Consider the following 16,285-nt stretch of genomic DNA (forward strand, 5'->3'; position numbering starts at 1 on the left):
AAATCTCTTCAATACAGTTTAAGTATAGTTCATTTCTAGGGTGTCTCTGATGAGGGATTAGGAGAATTAGTGCCTTCTAAAAAAGCTACTTGGCAGCTAGGTGGTGCAGTGGATAGAACCAGCCCTGGAGTCAGGAGGACCTGAGTTCAAATCCGACCTCAGATACTTGACACTTACTAGCCGTGTGACCCTGGGCAAGTCACTTAACACTCATTGACCTGCCTCCCCGCTAAAAAAGCTACCTGATGTACAAAGTAGACACCAAAGGTAATACATCTATTTATTTCCTCCACCACAAAAGAAATGCTTAAAACAAAACCGCATAGGGATGTATTAACATATATTTAAAGCATAAGAACCCATCACCCCATTTATATACTCCTTGAAAGTAAAGACAACTCTGTAGGACTTCTGAGCAGTTATTTCTTTTCCATCTCAGACCCCTCCCTTCTCCCCACCCCCAGCCTGATCAACTCTCAAGGTCCAGATGTTCCAACCAGCCCAGGTCTTGCTTTCCCCCTTTTAGCTGCAGCATCTTCCTGGCAGTGGTCATCTTCTCTTCTGAGAAGTGGTGTAGTCACAGGAAATACCTCTTGCTAGACAGCCAGCATTGACTCAGGAACCCAGGAATTCTTGAATATAGCATCTGCCAAGGCTGTAAATGTCTATCTTTTAAGATCGCTGTTCAACTACCTATTCTTAAGAAAGAAAGAAAGAAAGAAAGAAAGAAAGAAAGAAAGAAAGAAAGAAAGAAAGAAAGAAAGAAAGAAAGAAAGAAAGAAAGAAAGAAAGAAAGAAAGAAAGACAAAGCAGAAAATGTAGCCAGGTGTTTGAGGTCTAGTCTCAGGCTTGCCTGAACAAGGTTGTGTTCCAACTGCCACATGCTCAAGTTGTATCCACCATTGGGGCTTGATGGGAAAGAGAGGTAAAAAACTCCCCTTTCCCTTCTTTCTGGAAGTCCAAGAGAGCTGGCAGAGCCCCAAGCAAGAGAGAGATGCATACACAGAGACAGAGATAGAGAAAAGAAGGAGGAGGAAAAAAGGAGGAAGAGGGGAAGTAAGAGGACAAGGAAAAGGAGAAAGAGAAGGAAGAAGAGGAGAAGGAGGAGAAGGAGGAAAAGGAGGAGGATGATGACGACGATAAGGAGGAGGAGGAGGAGGAAAGAAGAATTTTTTTCCTCCATAAAAAAGCTGATGTCATAGTGGGATACAGCACTAGGCCTGTATTCAGAAAGACCTGAGTTCAAATTTGGCCTCAAACACTTACTAGCTGTGTAGTCCTAGGCAGTTCACTTAACCTCTGTTTACCTCAGTTTCCTCAACTGCTAAATTAAGAGAATAATAGCGCTTACCTCTCAGGGGTGTTGTGAGGATCAAATGAGATAATATTTATAAAAAGTAATTAACGCAGTGCTCAGCACATAGTAGTCACTTTATAATTGTTCATTCCCTTCCTCAGTTCCTCTACTGAATTTGCAGCTCCTCTTGGCTCATTAGCCAGTCCTTTGTGAGACACTCCAATCACAGAGAATATGGTACCAGTCAGAGTTGTTGATCTACACACCTGTCCAGTTCCCCAAGGAGCCATAGTACACATCTAGTTCCATGACTTAGTGCTTGGCTCATCCTAGCTATATTTGTATTGGGAACAAGATTGGATTAGATGATTTCTAAAGTCCCATCCAACTCTGGAAGTTAATATCCCCCTCTTGGGCTAAATTTTTGAGAGGCAGTATAGTACAGTGGGAAAGAACTTTGGACTTGGGGTCAAGGATCTACCTTGGAATCCCAGCTCTAGCTTTCAGCTGGGTCATGTGAGCAACAAAAAGGAACGACTAGACATCTCTCATTCCCATGACCTCTCAAACCTCTCCAAACCAGAAATCATGCAACAAAGATAAAGCAACTTCAGCTGTCTCCATGGTCTAGGACACCCAGAATCCAAAAGGATGGTGCCAGGCCAGAAAACTAAAGAATAGAAGGAACAAGACAGGACAACAGAACAGGATTCTATGAAGGTTGATGGTTAAAGGTGAGAGGAATACTGTGGAATACTTCACTAAGCATGAGGGGGAAAGCCAAGTATGCCAAAAGTCACTTGGGGCAGAGACATAGTTTTATGAACCATGAATTACCCAGCATTGGAGAAGACTAAAACACTTTGAGATTCTGTCCCAAAGTAACCACCATCAGAGAAGACAGAGCCAGAAAATGAATAAGGAGAAATCAGAAGGGGAAAAAGAATGAACTTAACAAAGATCTCAGGAAGAAGGAAACTCAGACTTGAACAACCTAAAAATCATGGGTCTTCACATGTAAAAAAATATTTATAGCAGCTCTCTTTGTGGTGGCAAAGAATTGGAAATTGAGGGGATGCCCTTCAATTGAGGAAATGGCTGAACAAGTTGAGGTACATGAATGTAATGGAATACTATTGTGCTGTAAGAAACAACGAGCAGGAAGATTTCCGAAATACCTGAAGACCTAAGTGGACTGATGCTGAGTGAAGTTAGCAGAACCAGGAGAACATTGTACATAGTAACAGCAACATTGTGTGATAATCAACTGTGATAGACTTAGCTCTTCTCAGCAATACAATGATCCAAGACAATTAAAAAAAAAACTCGTGATAGAAAATGTTCTCCACATCCAGAAAAAAGAACTGTGGATTCTGAATGCAGGTTGAACTATACTGTTTCTACTTTTGTTTTTTGTTTTTTGAGGTTTTTCCCTTTTGTTCTGATTCTTCTTTCACAACACGACTAATGCAGAAATATGTTTAATGTGATTGTACGTATATAACCTACATCAGACTGTTTTCTGTCTTGGAGAGTGGGGGAGGGAGGGAGAAAATTTGTAACTAAAAATCTTATGAAAACAAACGTTGAAAACTATCTTTACATGTAACTAGAAAATAATAAAATACTTGTATGATAAAAAAAAGATTATGGGTCTTCCAAAATAACACAATGGTACCAAAAAAAAACTTAACACCACAATGCAGGAAATAATAGAAGGGAACTCCCCAGAAATTCTGAATAGAAAAAAAGAAATACCAATTGAAAGAATTCACACATCAGCTCCACAAAAAAACCCAAGTCTGCAGACTCCAAGACACACAGTGGTTAAGTTTGACAATTCCTTTAAGAAACAAGAAATTCTGTAAAAAATCAGGAGAAAGACCTTCAAACGCAAAGGCAAGGAAATTTGAATAATGCAAAACTATTCAATACCCACCAGAAAACATAGGACAGAATGGAATCATGTATTCTGAAGAGCAATGAAGCTCAGGATGCAGCCTGGATAACCAATGCTGCAAATCTGAGCTTAACCATATGTGAAAAAGATGGACCTTCAATAACAGAAAGACTTTTGAAACATTTTTTAACAAGAAAACCAGAACTCAAACATGCCAAACAACAAAAATGCAGGTGAAGTGAATAAATGCAGCAGCCAAAAGTATCAATAGCAACAAAGTGACAGCAAAGAGACCAATGAGAGACTTCCTTCTAAAATGTACACAAAGAGACAGAGGTGAAGGTAGAAGGCTGGTGGAATTAACAGTAAAGAACACCTTGGGCATCATGGATGGAAACTGCATTGTTCTGGGTGTGAGGCATGATGAAAAAGAGAAATCCATGGAACAAATTCTACCAGGGAGTGACAGAAACAGCCTAGAGGGGAGAACCTAGAATGAATACCTTGGAAGCTTTGATCACATGAGGAATACAGAGAAAAGAGAGATCAGAAAATTATAGAAGTCATGAATCAGAGAATAAGAATCTAGAATAGACAGAGAGGATGAATAATGAGAGAGAAAAATAATTTTTGGAAAAAGGTGCAAAAAATGAAATTAAAAAGAAACACACACTAATGAACAGGACTAATTAAAGGAGAGGAAAGAAAATCTGGCCTCAAATACTTCCAAGCTTTACAGCCCTGGGCAATTCACTTAACCTCTGTTTGCCTCAGTTTTCTCAACTGCAAAGTTAAGAGAATAATAGCACCCATTTCCTGTACAAATTGGGAAGAACATTGCCAGAAGGGTCAGGAGATCTGGGTTCTAATGTAGACCTGGCTCTATATCAAAGTAAATAACAGCACTTGACTGAGAAGAAAAAAGGGGGGAAGAATTATATAATCAGATAAAAGCAGGAGAGCAAAAGAAACTAATAAGCAAAAGCTGGAAAGGAAAAGGATAACAAACAAAAGGAGATCAGGGATAAGGGGAAGAGTTCCCTATAAATGAGCCACTTTTAAAAAGATCAAGGTAAAGTAAGCAAAGGAACCTAGTACTATTTGCAGCAAAAGAGGAGAAAAAATTGTAATGAAAAAAACAACCAACATTAGTGACAAGAGAATTCAATATCCTTCTCACAGATTTGGATAAGTCTAACAGAAAATTAAACAAAAGAGAACATATGGAATTTAACAAATTGCTGAAGAAACTAGAGTTAAAATACTTATGACATACATCTAAATGCGATGGCAAAAGAATACACACACACACACACACACACACACACACACACACACACATTTCTCAGCACCATATAGAATGTTTACAAAAGTTGACCACTCCCTAGTTCAGGGTTTCTTAAACTTTCCACTCTTGACTCCTTTTTGCCTGAGAAATTTTAACTCTACTCCCCTGAGTATTTAGGTATATAAAATAGGTATCCATAACTTTTTACTGTTGCCAAATTTTTCTCAACCCCCACGTTCAGTGACTCAACTTCTTATGGGGTCAAGACCCACAGTTTAAGAAACTAGGCACTAGGGCACAGAGATATTTCAAACGACTTTTTTTTTAACTTTAAAAATATGCTTTAATCTGTATTCAGATACCATCAGTTCTTTTTCTGGAGATGGAATACATTTTTCATAAGTCCTTCAGAGTTATCTTGGATCATTGTATTTCTGAAAACAACTAATTAATTCACAGCTGATCATGTTAAAATATTGCTGTTACTTTGTGTACAGTACATTTCACTTTGCATCAGCTCATGTAAGTCTTTCCAGGTTTTTCTGATAATATCTTGCTCATCGTTTCTTTTGTTTTTCTTTCATAAAAGTATTTTATTATTTTCCAGTTACATGTAGAGAGGGTTTTCAACATTTTGTTGTTTGTTTTGTTTTTTTGTTTTGTTGTTTTTTTGTGGGGCAATGGGGTTAAGTGACTTGCCCAGGGTCACACAGCTAGTAAGTGTCAAGTGTCTGAGGCCAGATTTGAACTCAGGTACTCCTGAATCCAGGGCCAGTGCTTTATCTACTGCACCACCTAGCTGCCCCCCAACATTTGTTTTTATAAGATTTCTAGTTTCAAGTTTTTCTCTCTCCCTCCCCCCTCCCCAAGACAGCAAGCAATATGATGTAAATGATATATGTACACTCACATTAAACATATTTCTGCAATAGTCATGCTATGAAAGAAAAATCAGAGAAAAAAGAAAAACAAAAAAATAGAAATAATATGGTTCAATCTGCATCTAGATTCCATAGTTCTTTTTTTCTGGATTTGGAGAGCATTTTCCATCATGAGTCCTTTGGAACTGTCTTGGACCATTGTATTGTTGAGAAGAGTCAAGTCTATCACAGTTGATCAAAACACAATGTTGTTGATACTGTGTACAATGTTCTCCTGGTTCTGCTCATCTCACTCAGCATCAGTTCATATAAGTCCTCCCATGTTTCTCTGAAATCTGCCTGCTCATCGTTTCTTACAGCACAATAGTATTCCATTACATTCATATACCACAACATGTTCAGCCATTCCCCAACTGATGGGCATCCCCTCAAATTCCAATTCTTTGCCACCACAAAAAAGCAGCTATAAATATTTTTGTACATGTGGTTCCTTTTCCCTTTTTTATGATCTCTTTGGGGAAAAAGACCTAATAGTGGAATTGCTGGGTCAAAGGGTATGCACAGCTTTATAGCCCTTTGGGCATAGTTCCAAATTGCTCTCCAGAATGGTAGGATCAGTTCACAGTTCCACCAACAATGCATTAGTGTTCCAATTTTTCCACAGCTTCTCCAACGTTTTATATTTTCCTTTTTTGTCATATTAGCCAATCTGATAGGTGTCAGGTGGTACCTCAAAGTTGTTTTAATTTGCATTTCTCTAATCAATAGTGATTTAGAGCATTTTTTCATATAACAAGAGGTAGTTTTGATTTCTTCATCAGAAAACTGCCTGTTCATATCCTTTGACCATTTCTCAATTGGAGAATGACTTGGATTCCTATAAATTTGATTTAGTTCCCAATATATTTTAGAAACGAGGCCTTTATCAGAAATACTGGCTATAAAAATTGTTTCCCAGTTTTCTGCCTCCCTTCTAATTGTGGATGCATTGCTTCTGAAATTAATCTCTCTTTCTCTCTCTTTTTTTGGTGAGGCAATTAGGGTTAAGTGACTTGCTCAGGGTCACACAGCTAGTAAGTGTCAAGTATCTGAGGTCAGATTTTAACTCAGGTCCTCCTGACTCCAGGGCTGGTGTTCCATCCACTGTGCCACCTAGTTGCCCTGCTCAAACAAATTTTTAAAAGGCACAATCCTAGCCCTACTTGTATGATCTTGGACAAGTCACTTAACCTCTCTTGGCCTCAGTTTCCTCATCTGTAAAATAGGGGGTTGGACTAGATGAACTCTGAGGTTTCTTTCAGCTCTGTGATCCTCACTGTGCAGAAATATATCACCCAGCTCCCCAAGAAGATGACGTGCTTCAATTGTTCCTCTTCACAGTTAATTGACTAGGTGGTATGTGAGGAAACAGGGTGGGAAGGAGCCAGATGAGAAAAAACTTGCTTAGACAAAGAGTAAGGTAGTCCAGTGGCCAGGGTGTTTGAAGAAATTCTATTAATATCACAGATTCATACAGTACCCTCAGTTGCTTCACTGAGTAATTTCAAGCAAATATGACTATTAGTATCCAACAAACTTTGAAGTGTTTACGCTTTCCTGAATTAAACAATTCTTTATTACTTCTTTAGCTGAAAATATAGTAAGGTCTCCTGTAAGGAAATATGTATGTATGTATGTGTGTGTGTGTATCTGTGTATATATATGTATGTATATATGTATGCCAAGAACATTATAGAATGCTATAACATCACAAATGGAAAGAACCTTAGAATATGGATCGTTAAGTTGGGAGAGGTTCTAGAACACAGGGACCTTAGAGATCATCCAGTCCAATCCTCTCATTTTATGGATGTGTTCCTCTAAACTCACAGAGAATTGATTTGCCCAAGGCAGCTCAGTGGATGAAGCACTGGGCCTGGAGTCAATGAGACTTGAGCTCAAATATGACTTCAGATACTCACTAGTTATGTCACCCTGTACAAGTCATTTAACCTCTGTCTTCCTCAGTTTTGTCACCTGTAAAGTGGGGTAATAACAGCGCCTACCTCCCAGGGGTGTTGCGAGGATCATATGAGATAATACTTGTAGAAAGCTAAGCACAGTGTGTGGCATAGAAGAGGCTCTTCATAAATACCTGCTCCTTCCCTCCCTCCTGCCCCCCAAGGTCACATAGCTAGTTAGTAGCAAAGCTGGAATGAGAACCTTAGTCTCTTGACTTCCAAGGCAGCATGTTCTTTCATTCACACCATGCTGCTTCTCCATAAATAAATTAAAATTCATAACCTATTCCACTCCACAGTAGGGAGCTAGCTAAGATGCATGTGCCAGTGTGTTCATTTCATCCAGAGGGCAACATCTTCCCTTGTAGCCCTGGCTCCTCTGAGCTCCCCTCCCACAACTACAGTTCAGGTTCTGCTAGGGCTCTATCCCATAGCGTGTGGTGCATTAGCCAGATCTGGCAGCTGCAGTAAAATTCTTTTAGAACATTCTCCAGGTGGCATCTGGTTTTGAAATGACATCCCTGGGAAATTGTTCTGCAGGACAGCTATGACTTTAATTTTCAGGCTTTTGCGCAGGATACTTTATGATAAATTTTATTAAGTGGGGAAGCATCTAAAAAGGGGCATTCTGCTCAAGTTTGGGGTATAATCGGGTGACCTTTCTAAAGGACAAATTCCTTCCACCACCTCCCCTGCCACTCTGACCCATTTAACTGTTCTCCCACATGTTTCACTGGTTGCCCGGGCAGAGATAACCTGCCTCATGCTGGCAAAGCTGCAAAGCAGACCGGGAAGAACACTGGACAAATAGTCAGGAGGCATGGGTCCTAGTCTGGACCTGGCTCTATATCAAGGTAAAACAAGTTAGCCCTCTTCCCTGGGCCTCAATTTCCTCGTGTATAAAATGAGGGAGTTAGACTATGTGTAGAAACAGGCCTGAAAAAGCCATTTCTGAAACAACCCTGGGTTTTTTGAGTAAGAGAATTTGAGTTTGAATCCAGCATTTCCTGCTTTCAGGCTGTGTGACCAGTGGAAAATCACTTAACCTTTCTGAGCCTTGGCTTCCTTCTCTGTAAAATGAAGGGGTTGGGCTACATCAGGGCTTCTTAACCTTTTTTTGTGTATCCTGGACCCCCCCCCCCCCAGTCTGGTGAAACCTGTAGAACCCTTCTTAGAATAATGTTTTTTAAATACATAAAATAAAACACATAAGAATACAAAAGAAACCAATTATATTGAAATTCAGTTAATTCCAGTATTTCTTTTAAAGTTCCCAGACCCCAGATTAGGGACCTCTGATGGATAATGGAGTATAACTATAACAATAACAATATCTAGCATTGACATAGATAGCACGTTAAGGTTTGCAGAGAGCTTTACACGATATCTTTTTTTTTTTCCTCAAACAACCCTGAGAGGCAAGTGGCATTATCCCCATTTTATAGGTGAGGAAACTGAGACAGATAGGTCACATAACTAGTAATTGTCTGAGGTCACATTGGAACTCATGTCTTCCTGACTCCAGGTTCACTGTTCTTTCCCTTGCTCCACTTAGTGGCCTGCTAGAGTCTGTTCCAATTCAAAATCCAATGAGTTGGCTAATTCTCCTGTTCTAATGCCATGTCAATTTCAAGTACAGAACAGGCATGGGGGTGGGGTAGGATGAGGAGGGTAGCAAGTCAAACATTTATCCAAGTCATCATCTTACTTTTCCTAAATTATTACTAGTATTAATAAGTATGCAAGTGGTTTCCAGGAAGGTGTCCCCTCCTTCCCCCCTACCTCCCACCAAAAAAAATTATATAGTCATGGAGAGAGACATATCAAATTATACTTTTTTGTCCAACCAATCATGTTTTCCCCCCTTAGAAAGCTACTGGACCACCCTGGGTTCATTAAGCCTGCTTTCTCTGTATAGATCTGCAGCTGTGCCTTCCTGAGACACATTAATCATTTTAATACTCAATTATACATGTATTAATCTTGCTTGTATGCCTCTGTTTCATCACAGCAATAAAATTCCACGTGTTTAATCTTCCCTGGCTGGGTCTCCAAAGGAGAGCTATTGGTGGTTCGTTAAATGAGACAAATCACCGTTTTTATCTGTGTTCTCCAACCAGTGTTTAGAAACAGAGATGTCCTTAAACCATAAAAATTAGAGATCGCAGCACCATGGATGTAGAACTGGAAAAGACCTTTGATATCATTTAGTCCAGCCCCCCCCCCATTTTGAGTAGAAGGAAATGGGCACAGAGAGGTTAAGGGAGTGCCAGGATTAACAAAATTAGTGCGTTGTAGAACAAGAATTTGAACTCAGGTCATCTGATTTCAAATCCCATTCTCTTTCCACCACATTCTTGGAGGTAGATATGAAAGGGTAGAAAGAGCACTGAATTTGGAGCCAGAACATGTAGGATCCCAGAATCTCGAGGTTGAAAGATCATCTAATTTAATTGCCATCTGAAGCATGAGCTTCCTGTATGATATATCCTCCCCTCTGTTTGAAGGCCTTGGTGAAGGAAGCTTGCCACCAATAGAGACAGCCTTTTCCATTTGGGGGAGCTCTTTCTAATTGTCAGAAAGTTCTTTTTTTTTAAGGAGCCATAATCTGCCATTCTGTAATTTCTCCCCACTGGTCCTACTGCTGTTCTCTGGGACCAAGCAGAGTAAATCATGGGATCACAGGATGTTTTTTATTTGGGGAGGGGGGAGGCAATTGGGGTTAAGTGACTTGCCCAGGGTCACACGGCTAGTAAGTGTCTGAGGCTGGATTGGAACTCAGGTCCTCCTGAATCCAGGGCCGGTGCTTTATCCACTGTGACACCTAGCTGTCCCAGGATCACAGAATTTAGAGCTAGAAGGAACCTTGCCAAGATAGATCATCTGGTGCTAGTTGAACAAGCTAAGGCCAAGGTAGCAGAGGCAGTATTCTAACTCACATCCTCGCTTTTCAGATGCTTCCTTGGTCTCTTTAAATCTCACTTTTACCATCTGCAAAGCGGGTCTAATGAGACATGAACTATTTACCTCTCCTAGTTGGTTTTTGGTTTTTGTTTTTATAGGAAAGTGCTTTGTAAACTGCAAAAGCTCTATAGAAATGTCAGCAATTAATATTATTAATAATAATTGTCACCACTCTCTGAGGTCACCCATGTGCATGCTGCAAGTTACCCCAATTACACTGATTTGCCGTACCTTCTCCTTTCCAAGGATCCCTTTATTCATGAATATGCACTTTTGGGCGTCAGGCATTACTGTAAATTGCACTAAACAATTATTTGTAATTAAGGAAAAAAAATGTGTGCTCTGCTAAAGTGATTAGCCTTGTTCTGGAGAAGTTATTCCATCTCTGTGTCAGCTTGCTCCCCCCCTTAGTGATAGGGCATGAAACACAATTAGCTTTCTTCTGGGCTAGGGTGGTTAGGCTGCTGTTTTTCATTATCATAATATCTCAAGATATATAAACAGTTTTTCCCCTGACGTAATTTCATTTCGACAGGCAGGGCAGCTTCAGTCTGAACAAAAACATGGGTGGGATGGACCACAAGACTCTCTTCCGTGGATGATGGCAGACTCCACAATGCAAAACACATGCAAGGCTGGCCTCGCCCAGGGGTTGAGGGCTACAGGCCTGTTTGGGTGACAAGCACCTCCTGTAAATTCGTGTTTGTTCCAAGCCTTGGCACTTGATTAAAGCCACCTGTGCTCTAGCAATTTACCCCAATGTTAGTTTTTCTCAAATGTTTAGAGCACCCAGACTCACCAGATTTAGAGAGCTGGAAGGCACCTTAGAGATCTATTCATCTAAGCCCCTCATTTAACAGAAGAGGAAACTGAGACTTGGAAGTACCCAAGTTCACACAGGAGCCGATCTTTCCATTTTGCCCATTTAGTGCAACAAAAAGAATTCTTGATATGAAGTCAGAGAATTTCAAGCTCACCTCTCTGCTCTGCCCCACATTACATTGGTGACCTTGGGAAAACCACTAGGATCCTAGGATGTAGAAATGAAAGGGGTTTCAGAGACTTTCTTGTCTAACCCTCATCTCATAAAGGGGAAAACTGAGGCCCATAGACATTTAAGAGATTTTTCACAAGATCACCCAGATGACAAGTAACAGAGCTGGAATTTAAACCTCAAATCTCATTCTTATTCCTTTATATCACATTGCCTTTTAACCTCTCAGGGCCTCAGTTTCCCCATCTGTAAAAATGAATGGATTGGACTAAATGATCTCTAAATCTTCTTCCAGCTCGGATACCCTGTGATCTATGATGATCAAGACCTAGAGACATTCTTCATAATTGACTCATATTCCTTTGTCTGAAATATGTTAAAAGCTAAACTTTTATGACCCTCATAAAATCTCATTCTGTTCAGACCCAAACTCAGCATAGAAAAGGGCTCTGGCGAAAAATTAAAAAACAAAAATTAAAAGTGCTCAAAATTACATTCAAACTCTGGATGAAAAAGAAGAAACACCCATGAATTTTATGTTTGTTTCACATGACTTAGGAAAATGAAACAGCAATCCTGGATTTGTAAGGTTGAAAAAAAAAAACCAGACAGGAATTCTCCACAAAAGGCCGTTGATGTTGTGACGAGGCAGGAGCAGAAAACTAGGTTTCTGTGTGTGAAAAGAAAGACGCCAGGGGGGTTCAGAAGGACTTACAATGTTTACAGAGAGGCCGGTTGTGATATGATGAAATGGACAAGGTTATGGCTATCTGGAAAGGTATAACACTGCAGGAGACATGATGGAGATGTTTAGAATGATAAACAAAGAGAAAACCAATCAGTTCTTTTGTCCCCTAGCATATCAGATGAGATTTAGACACATTGGTATTAAAGGGTCTGGAGGGTGAGTGAAAGCAAGGGTCTCCAATGGAATACTTATCACCAGAATTCAGTCACCCATTGTCAGAACTGAGCATGACCTTAGAATATAGGATGTCAGCTCTGTTAGGACCCTGGTCTATCTGCCTCATTTTCTAGAGGAGCAAACTGGGGTGCAGAGATGGCAAGTGACTTGCCTATCGTGATATCACAAGTCAGAGCCAGTGTAGCTAGGTGTCGAAGTGGATAAAGCACCAGCCCTGGATTCAGGAGTACCTGAGTTCAAATCTGGCCTCAGACACTTGACACTTACTAGCTGTGTGGCCCTGGGCAAGTCACTTAACCCCCATTGCCCCGTTTAAAAAAAAAAAAAAGTCAGAGCCACAGCAAGACAAATCTCCATGTTTAGAGAGCTCTTTCTACCAAAGCAAAATTCAACCAACTGACCCCTTCTTCCCAAAGGAGGAGGAACTTTGAGTGTGATCTGGAAAGTAGATGTGATTCTGATTCCCTTACTAATATATTGAATGCCTCATGGTATGTTGGAAAAAAGCAAAATCACTGGGCCTGATTTTGAATCTTGGCTCTACCACTCCCTTTGTGACCTTAGGCAAATCATCCAACTTCTCTGGGCCTCAGTTTCTTCATCTGTAAAACAAAGGAGTTGGGCTGAATGATTTCTAACAACGTCCTTTCCAGCTCTAAATCTAAGATCCCACAGATAGGTGCTAGGGGACAAAATTGAAGATCAGGGGCATGGGCAGATTTGGGGCAGTCATGAGAATATTAGTGATTCTAAAGACTCAAGAGCTGTTCTTAAGAGCTGAGATAGAATAGCTGTCATTTGGGTTTTTTATTATTATTTTGAGAGGAGGTAGGATGGGGAAGGGAGTCTGACGTTCTTTTTCAAGAAGAGGCTAACAAAAAGAAAGAAAGAAAGAAAGAAAGAAAGAAAGAAAGAAAGAAAGAAAGAAAGAAAGAAAGAAAGAAAGAAGAGGCTAATGAAATCAGTGACATTAAATGGAAAAAGAAATCGCCCAGAAACCTGATTTTGAATAATGTAAAGGGATGTGGAGATGTGAGGCAAACTAGAGCCAAGTCATGAATAAGTAGTTTTCTCCTAAACTGGAATGAAGCCCAAGCACTGTGGGAGAGCAGGCCTAAGAATCTGGACAATTACTTCAACTCCTATATAAATTATATACATAATAATAGTCCTGTAAAAATATAAACAAGTCCCAGATACATCTGGGCAGAGTCCTGCATGACAATGACAAGAGGATGATTGCACTTGGGGTTGGAAGACCAGGATGGAAGACCTGGGCCCATTTGTAAAACAGGGATCATCTTGTACTACCTAATTCACAGGTCCACAGGGTCCCAGGTGGCCCATCATACTGTCGTGGACAGATCGCTGGACCTGGAGTCAGGCGCCCTTAGCTTAGCTTTGACATTTAGCAGCTGTTGTGATCAGGGGCAAGTCACAGAATGCTAGAACTGGGGGTGGGAGTGGGGGCAACCTTAGAGATCATCCATCCCAAACCCCTTTGCTTTGCAGATGAGGAAAATAAAGCCAAGGAGTGAAAATGCCCTGCTCAAGGCTACACCTCTAGTAAGTGGTAAAATCTAGACACAATGCAAGGTCTTCTTACATCAAGGCCAGTCATATTTCCACTACACCAGTGGTTCTCAAACTTTTTGGTGTCAGGACCCCTTTACACTCTCTGAAATCACTGAGGATCCCAAAGAGCTTTTGTTTATGCAGGTTATGTCTATCTGTATTTACCATATTAGAAATGAAAATACCTAGCATGATTATGAAAATAATAATCTTATGATTCTCTGAAGGAGACCTCTGGACCACACTTTGAGAATCACTGCATTATACCATGTTTCTTTCCCATATAACCTCTCTGTGCCTCAGTCTCCTTTTCTGTAGATTGTATTCGCACTACCTACCTCAAAGAAAGTTGTGAAGAAACTGCTCTGTAAACCATAAAGTACTATTAGAAAAACAAGTTGTTATTATTAGAAATTGAGGTAATGGTAGAGATAATCTATTGTAATTCATTTTATAGCTAAGTATGTTTGCTATTAAGAAAACACTACTTGGTGGGGGCAGCTAGGTGGCACAATGGATAAAACACCAGCCTCAGACACTTGATACTTACTAGCTGTGTGACCCTGAGCAAGTCACTTAACCCTCATTGCCCTGGGTAAAAAAAAAAAAAAAGAAGAAAAGAAAAAGAAAACACTTGGTAAATCTTAAACCGCATGTTCATTCATAAGATCATAGATTTAGAGTTGGAAGGGACTTTAGGAACATCACTCATTTTACAGATGAGGAAACTGAGGCTGGTGAAGGTTAAATTACTTGCCTATGGTCAGACAACTATTAAGTATCTGAGGTAGAATTTGAATTCAGGTCTTCTTGACTCAAAGCCTATCCTGTTCAGAAAGCACTGTGCTGGGGGCGGTACAGGGTTTAAACTAGACAGTCCCTGCCTTTAAATATTTTAGTGGTATAGGAAAGAGTGGGACACAGTTCGTCTTGTCATCAGTCCTATCCAACTTTAGGAAGAGTTGCTTGTCTGGCTACCCTTGGCTGGCTTCTAAAACTCGGTCTGGATCCTTTTGTCCTTTGGTGCCAAGGAAGAAGCAAAGGTCAGCCTAAATGGGCAGAGTTAGAAAGGGCTTCGGAGATCACCTAGCCTAACTCCTTTGTTTGGGGGGAAAGGAAATTGAGGCCAAGAAAGAGAAAAGGACTGCTGTGGACTAGGTCCAGAACTAGGTGTGGAATCCAAGTCTCCTGACTCCCGGGGGTGGGGGGTGTTCTTCCCACAGACCTACGCTGCCTGACTTTATGGCCCCAGTGAGTGTAGAATACCGGAGACCCATGTTCCCATGTCAATGACACAAATCCACAGCGCCCCTCCTCCAGTGGAAGGCAGTTTTGTATTTTCTTCTTTCCATCCCACTGGATGCCATTTCAGGGCAAAGACTGAGATTTCTTCTTAGGCCAGAGTATGGGTTGGTAACCTTGTGATCTCCCTGAAAAGCAGCTCCGGATGGTATCTCTAATAGCAAATGATATGTTGTTAGAGACAAGCACAGAGCAATGAAGGAGTTTTCTGCAGTGAGGCAGAAATGTTTGCAGATGGTGAAGGACAATTTGAAAGCAGATAAAAGAAAACACTTATTAACGTGTCGTGGGGGAGGGGGAATTGAATCTACTTGGATAATGATTGTATTTGGGAATCTTCTTGGGGTTTCAGAAATTTTTTCTTAATACTTTTCTTCCGGGAAATTATCTTTTTTTAAAATGTCTTTTTTATTCTATACAGAACTTTTCACGCCAGAGTGAACCTCATCAATAGGTTTCTTGTTTTATCACATTTGATTTGTTGTAAATGGTTCGCCCAGGACAGCTATTAACCCTTTTCCCAACATCTGTTCCCTTTCTAGTCAGTCCTGTCTCGTGTCCCTGTAATCTGTGTCTCCAGCTTCCCTCTCTCACCTCTCCAGCGTCACTTTCTAGAGTCTCGCTCGCTCTCGCCCTCTCTCTCCCTCCCAACCTCCCTCCCCCACCCCATTTGCTCTCCAGGCTCTCTTCAGCTTCACTTTCTCTCCTCCCCCTTCCCCCACCTCCGTTTGCTCTCCTGGTGTCTCAAGCTCAGTCAGTTCCTACCATTTGGGTGAAATACACATCTGTTTCAACTCAGAGCAGGCTGTGTGAGAGGACTGAGTAAGTGTATGCGTGTATGTGTGCGTGTGTGTGAGTGTGTATGTACGCGCGCACGCGCCCGCGACAGAGAAGGAGTCTGGGTCTGGGGCTGTGTGTGAGCGGTGACCCGAGAAGGGGGGGGCACACAGGCAGCCCACCGCGCGCCACCCCCCACCCCCTCCCCGAAATGCTGCGCTCTCGGCGCGGTGTCTGACTACCCGACTCCCATCGCTGAGACGGCTGCGGAGGCTGGACTTTGAACAAGTGCTCAGAGCCCTGGAGCTGGTCCGGCAGCCGCTCCTTGGGTCCTGCAGCCAGCCGGGACCGCGTCACCGTGGCCGGGGGATCCCGGAGGTAA

The 16,285-nt window shown here is 41.2% G+C and overlaps 1 protein-coding gene across 1 annotated transcript in view; it reads left to right on the top strand.

Moving 5' to 3' along the window:
• Positions 1–15,903: 15,903 nt before the first annotated feature.
• SULF2 (sulfatase 2) overlaps positions 15,904–16,285 on the top strand; it is a 147,075-nt gene continuing 146,693 nt past the window's right edge. Inside the window, exon 1 of the mRNA XM_043989120.1 lies at positions 15,904–16,281. The gene's annotated coding sequence lies outside the window, so the exon portion shown is untranslated. The remainder of the gene's footprint in view (positions 16,282–16,285) is intronic.

Source organism: Dromiciops gliroides, chromosome 2 (genome assembly GCF_019393635.1).
Source record: "Dromiciops gliroides isolate mDroGli1 chromosome 2, mDroGli1.pri, whole genome shotgun sequence".
Taxonomy (NCBI): domain Eukaryota; kingdom Metazoa; phylum Chordata; class Mammalia; order Microbiotheria; family Microbiotheriidae; genus Dromiciops; species Dromiciops gliroides.